At 35.9% G+C, this 6,575-nt stretch overlaps 1 long non-coding RNA gene across 1 annotated transcript in view; it reads left to right on the forward strand.

Moving 5' to 3' along the window:
- Positions 1-6,575, forward strand: part of LOC309608185 — a 133,876-nt gene that overhangs the window by 39,495 nt on the left and 87,806 nt on the right. The window lies entirely within an intron of this gene.

Genomic DNA, 6,575 nt, shown 5'->3' on the forward strand with positions numbered 1-6,575 from the left:
ATAGGGATTAATTAGTTGAATCCTCATGACAATTTCTATGACATACAAACTTGTTATTTTCCAGCTGAGGAAAGTGTGGCACAGAGGGATTATGTAATTGCCTCAAATCAGACACGTAGTGATTGGTAGAGTGGAAATGGACTCTTAAGTAATGAGGTGCTGGAGTCCATAGTCTCAATCCCCACCTTCTTCACTCTCATAACTGAATAATGGGTGTCCATCATGTGAAGTCATATGGTCTGAGATAGATACTATTTCTGGAACTCAATTTTTCTAGGGACTTCCCTGGCGGTCCTGTGGTTGGGACTTCACCTTCCAATGAGTGGGGTGAGGGTTCGATCCCTGGTCACAGAGCTGGGATCCCACATGCCTTGCAGCCAAAAAACCAAAACATAAAAAACAGAAGCAGTGTTGTAACAAATTCAGTACAGACTTCAAAAAATTTTTTTCTACAAACAGAAAATATTTCTAGTTCTAATACTGTTACATTAAAGCTTATCATAGTTATACTATTAGAATAATCAGTATAATTCTTTATATACCATGTAATGACTCATCCATAAGAGTACCTCACTCATAGGGGAAAGCAGTGTATTAAAAATTGAAAGAGCACTCAATTTAGATACAGAGAACTAATCTTGAGATCTGGCTCTTCTGTTTACTACCTGTATATTTGGGATAAATATTCAGTAGATGAGCCTCAAGATTCTCTCTTTGAAGGCTGGATTGGTAGGACCAGACATACCTAGAGGTTTATGCTAAGGATTAAATAAGTAACATATGTGAAAAATATTATCTATTATATTTAAATATAAGCCATTTAGCTGGGTGTGAAAATCCCCAAAAATGTATAAGGATACATGTTAGAAATAAGAAGCCTAAAATAACATCATGATCTCTTTGCACTACAAAACCATGGTGTCATTTTCATTCTTTGCTCTTCACTATTAGACACCATGAATTATTTCAACCCCCCTGAAAAACATTGTATATTTAAATTCAGCGGTGCAAAGCTTTGAAATTAAAGGTTAAGAATTCATTATGGGATTAATTTTATATACCAGTACAGACTGATGGGCACTTTTGGAAAGTTTCAAATTGGAAAGGATCATAAAACTTTTTACACATGAGGATATTGAAGATTAAATTATTAAGAAAACAAAAGACCGCATAAATATCGGTAGCTGGATTTCTGCTACAGTTTCTACTTCTTTCCACTACAAAAATATCTTACGCAAGCTCTGATAATTATTGATGGTTCATATCTTTAGAATACATGAGTCCAAGAGGCTCAGCCGCTCTGTAATGCATAATCTTGTTGCACTTTAAAAAACACCTATTAAATATGGATTATGTACAAGGCACTGTTCTATGTAACTTACATGTACTAATATTAAGCCTCATGAAAGTCCTCTGAGGTAGGTATAATGCTTAGCTCCAGTTTCACATACAAGGAAACTAACACATAGAGATTGAAGTAACTCACCCAAAGTCAACCAGCTAGCTGGTTAGTAGTGAAACTGGAATTGAACATGGTCTATTGTCAGAGTTCATATTTTTAACCATTATTATTACTACATACCCAAATCACCTGAAATGGTTGTTTTAGAGTTCAAAGGAAATTACTTAATAATGGAAACTTGTGGTTTCCAAGGTAAAAGAAATATTACAATTCATTTGTTCTCACCCTTTATTTTTACGGCTGAAGAACCCTTCTGGAAGCAGGAACTCTGGAAAAAAACCACTCCTGGGAAAGTCTGTTTTTAGAAGAATCTAGAGACACTTTGGTAAATAGTGCAAATTGTTCTTTCCTTTCATCCCAACAAATATTTTTCCCAGTCCAGCATGAATCCTCCTTGGCATTCTAAGGAGTAGAGGAAACTGTTGTATATTATACATTGTCACTGAGATGAGTCGAAAACAATTTCTCATGCAGAACTCTGTTGCAACTAGTTGCTCTTATTCTATATTAAGCCGTAATTGGGTGCTAAAGGAAATAATATAAACCTTGAATTTTAAACTAACCTTAAAGATAACTATTAGAATGTATAGTCTGGTGGGAAAATGTTCAGTGTCTGTTGGCTTGTGTGTTTTGTCTTGATTTTGGTGACAAATGTTACAGTCTAACAAATGTATATTTTGTGCTATCTTATTACTTGTGAATCATTTTTTAAAAAATTTACACATGAAACAATTGATCTCAAGAATTTGCTTACAGTCATACCACACTGTTATTGCAGTGTGAAACTCTCTGCCTAATCACTACTACTACTACTACTGGTAAATCTTAGTACAATGGGTATGTTTAACTTCATTATTCAGTTCCAACAATGACGTCTTCCAGTGTGTGGGCAGATGTCTACTCCCATACTTTCAAAGTGTCCTTAAGCTCAGGGCTACAGTTTGGGGTTATAAATGAAGGGTGGGTGATAGGAAAGAGTATAGAAAGGTAAAGGAGAGACATTTAAATCTATAGATTAATGAATAGTGATAGAAATATAAAAGAAAGCCACAGCTAAGTAGGCAGAGGCCATTATTAGTTTTACCTTTTTATACAGTGATATAGAAATATTGATCTGCAACTATCTCCAGTAACTATTGTTTAGTAGAGGCTTAAGTAATACTCTAGAGAAAATATATGTTGATACTGACACCTCCTCCTAATATCTTTGTTTGTAAGAGCATCACTTAAGTTGGTGGTTTGAGGAAAGATGAAATTCTATAACTATCAAAATACATTTATTACTTTTGGTATTATGCATCGGTGAGCTAAGGAAATTAATGTGGTGATCAAAACATCATATTTTAATTTTGAAAACAGAGTATTGATTATCCATTGTGTTACATGTTTTTATGTGCCTCCTCTTCTTATGTCTAAGTGAATTTTAAGTTATGGATTATAAATTCACAGTAGTCATTAATCATTCATACATATTTTGCATATGATCCATTTCTGTGTGTCAATCCAAATTTTACTCAAATGAAGACTCATTTCTTCACTGAATGCATTACTTTAACCCTCACCCAACTGCAATCTTCTCTTTGCTTCAGAAGGATTTTGACTCTGTGTGTGTGTGTGTGTGTGTGTGTGTGTGTGTGTGTGTGTGTGTGAGATATGTGATATTTAGGCCTCATTATCAAGCATTCTTTCAAGTTGTAGTCTCCTCACTCTTTTTACCCAGAATCACAATTGATTTTTTTTTTTTTTTAATTTGGTCTCTGCTACTCATATGTCATCTTATCAGAGGAGATTTTAAAGGCTTTTTTGGTACCTACTCTAATGATTATAGTGAGCCTCGCTTCATTGAAATTTATTTTCGGTGTTCTTTGTTTGTCTTTATCTGAAATTAGCTGGATCCCTTGTCAGCTTTTGTTTTTTTAAAATTATTTATTCACACAGTTTGATATAATTGTTACCACTATTATTATTATTAACTGCCACATCTCATTAGAATGTAAACTCCATGAGGTAGCGATCTTGACAATTTTACAGTGGAGCCTAGGACAGAAAAGGTATTTAATATAGACCTACTGAATGGGGATTGAAATAAAGTTATAGTAGCAATTGTAGTATCTATCATTTATCTACCCAGAAAATTTTAGAAAATGACACTTCTGAGAGAGTGAATGTCAGAATCCTAATCTTAAGGGATCAGAGACCAATTCATAAAGAGTTGTTACCCATTTCTCTCCCTTTTCTTGGTTATGGAAGATGACAAAGGGGAACTAATGCTCTGTTTTCTTAACCTTAAACAGGTAATTATGACTTACCATTCTAAATATGGTTTGTATCAAGGATAACGGTGAGAGAAATGTTCTGAAAAGTATATAGATTGTACATATAAATATTCCTTACAACTCCACTTCCTATTTTTATTTTTTATATTTAGCCAAAGGATTGGTTCTTACTATATGGCCAGTAAGTAGTAGTGAGTACTTATTGAATATTTACTAAATATTGGTTACTACCTGAACACTTTATATTTAATATCTCAATTAAACATAACAGCAAGCTTATGAAGTAGATACTACTGTCAAACATTATGCCATGTTTTACTGTCATCATTTCATACAGAGGTAAATGAGGATTAGAGGCATTCATTTAATAACCTGTTCAAAGTCACTGTACTAGTCATTACCATTGCTGACATTACACCCCAAAGCGGTCTGATTCTTTTTGGTTTTTTTGGCCCTGCTGCATGGCTGGTGGGATCTTAGTTCCCTGACCAGGGTTTGAACCCAGGCCCTCTGCAGAGAAAGCACCGAGTCCTAACCAAAAGCAGTCTGATTCTTGAACCCATGTTCTTATCCACTACACTAGAATCAATGAATTTGCGAATGAACAAATTTCTGAAAGGCAATAATGAGCTCCTCTAATTTCTCTCTGTTTATAACACAGCACTAAAGCTGTTTAAGCTTTGGTAAATGATAGATGGCTGACTCTAAAAGAAAAAGGTGAATTCATATTCAGAAATAGCAGAAGGATTATGTGAATCAATGGTTCTCTGAACTTCATAACTTTTAGAATCAAATGGGATGATTTAAAAAATACACTCTCCTGGGAACCACCCATGAATTGTCTCATTCTGTGATTCATGGGTATGGTTCAGAAAATTGCACTTTTAAATAAATACCCCTAAATCTTCCGGACACTTATCCAGGTCTGATACAACTGATTTAGTCATACGCTCTGTTTTTGTCAGGCGTGAACTCATCTACACCATTTCTTCCATTCATATGATGAGTCTCATCACTTCTTTTGCTCTGATGAAGTGATGCCCGAAATGTGGATGAAGCACATTTTTCTCCCCACCAAGCCCAGGAGAGCATCAGTACCCAGGATGTGTATACTCAAGCCCTCTATTAAGGCAGTGTATGGAATAGCGTGGACAGACTGAATGAGTTTGAATGCCACTTTACTACTTTCTGACTGTGTGAGCCTTGGGCAAAGAGTGTTTCCATTCCGGTCTCAGCTTTCCTAGGGGTGGTGGTAATAAAATTAGTCACCTTAAATAGATGATGTGAAGATTGAATATTGCAAGATGAGTACTTAATCTGACCCAGACAATGCTTTTTTCCCTGTTCTCTACATTTTACTGTGCTCTGGGATTCATAAGCCAGTGCTCTACTGGGAATTTCATCCTTTGATATTTCACATGCACCATGAGTTAGGAGACCACCTGTGGAGGAAAAAATATTTTACAAATATATATATATTTGTGTGCAAATATGTATGTGTATATGTAGACACACAGAGTGTACTTAGAGATGGAAAGAAAAAAAGAGTAGGAATAAAACAACTAAAAAAAATAAATAATAAAATCTGAGAATATTTATATTTCCCATAGTTCTTATAGAAATATATCCCTCAGGGATGTCACAGGTGAAGCCCAATTTTTCCCCACTTCTCCACTATGCAAAGACCTTACTGAAAAGCCCCTATTTTGTTAAAAAATATTAACAAAAATCATAATACATCTGAGAAAACAGCTTCTAATTGAAGATAAGTAAGAATTTATTTTAGGAACTGAAACCAAACTAAAGAATGTAGATAACTGTCAAGTGCATGCTTCTATCCCTTTGAAAGTTGCCTGCAGACTCTCGGAAATGAAGAAACAAGATTTATAAAGTATTTCCAAAGTTCATTTAATGCAGTTTCCTACTTCTGAGCATTCATACTACCCTTGACAGATTACCTCCATCTGGGACCCCTTGATCAGGCTGACTGATTTTAGGATATAGAAAGAGCCAATTCTTTGACATTAGAAAGCCCTGGAGTTGAATGTTAGGCTTGCTTTTACTAAGTGATCTTTTGGAGGTTCAATTTCCTTATCTATAAAACGGTGCTTTTAATATAAAAACGTATTGAGTTGTACTGCATATTAAATGAGACAATGAGTGAATCTAACAAGGAAAGTACTCATTAATAACTTAAAAAATTACTGAGTTCTCGCTATGCGTTGGTGCCACTCAAGACTCTAGGACTGAGCAGGAGGCACGAAGAGCATGGTGACAGCCACGCTTGGAGTTTAATTTTCAGATATGAATTGCTCTTCATAAAATTCCATAGAGTGTTAGGAAAGAGAGTGGTTACCGAGAAAGACATTGTATTAAATGGTCCAAAGATGACTTCCACCATCCTGAGAAAGAGGTGGCCAACAAAGGGTGTCTCATGCAGAGGGCCAAAGTTAAATACTCCAGAGAGCATAATGTGTGTAAGGAGAAAAGAGCAGGTGAGAGACTGACACTTACTGAGAAATGGACAAGTCGGGGGCAGAGGTCAGGGAGCAGCAGGGGCTCCATCTCTACTGGGCTTTTCAGGTCATGGGGAAGTGGTGGATCTCATTACATGTTTGATGGAAGGTGGCTAAGTGTTTAGGAATTCACTCTAGCTCCCACTCTGTTTGGAAGGGAGTATGAACAGAGTCAGGGAGGGAGGTGATTTTGGAGATTACTGCAGTGGTCTATGAGGGAAAAGATGGCAGCTTAGAGAAAGTGTCCCTTGTTTTTGACTCTCCCTATCATTTCATTCAGTTCTCCTCCCTTTGAATCTGCAGAAACTCCTACCTCTCAGG

This window comes from Balaenoptera borealis (assembly GCF_965194805.1).
Source record: "Balaenoptera borealis genome assembly, chromosome: 12".
Taxonomy (NCBI): Eukaryota; Metazoa; Chordata; class Mammalia; order Artiodactyla; family Balaenopteridae; genus Balaenoptera; species Balaenoptera borealis.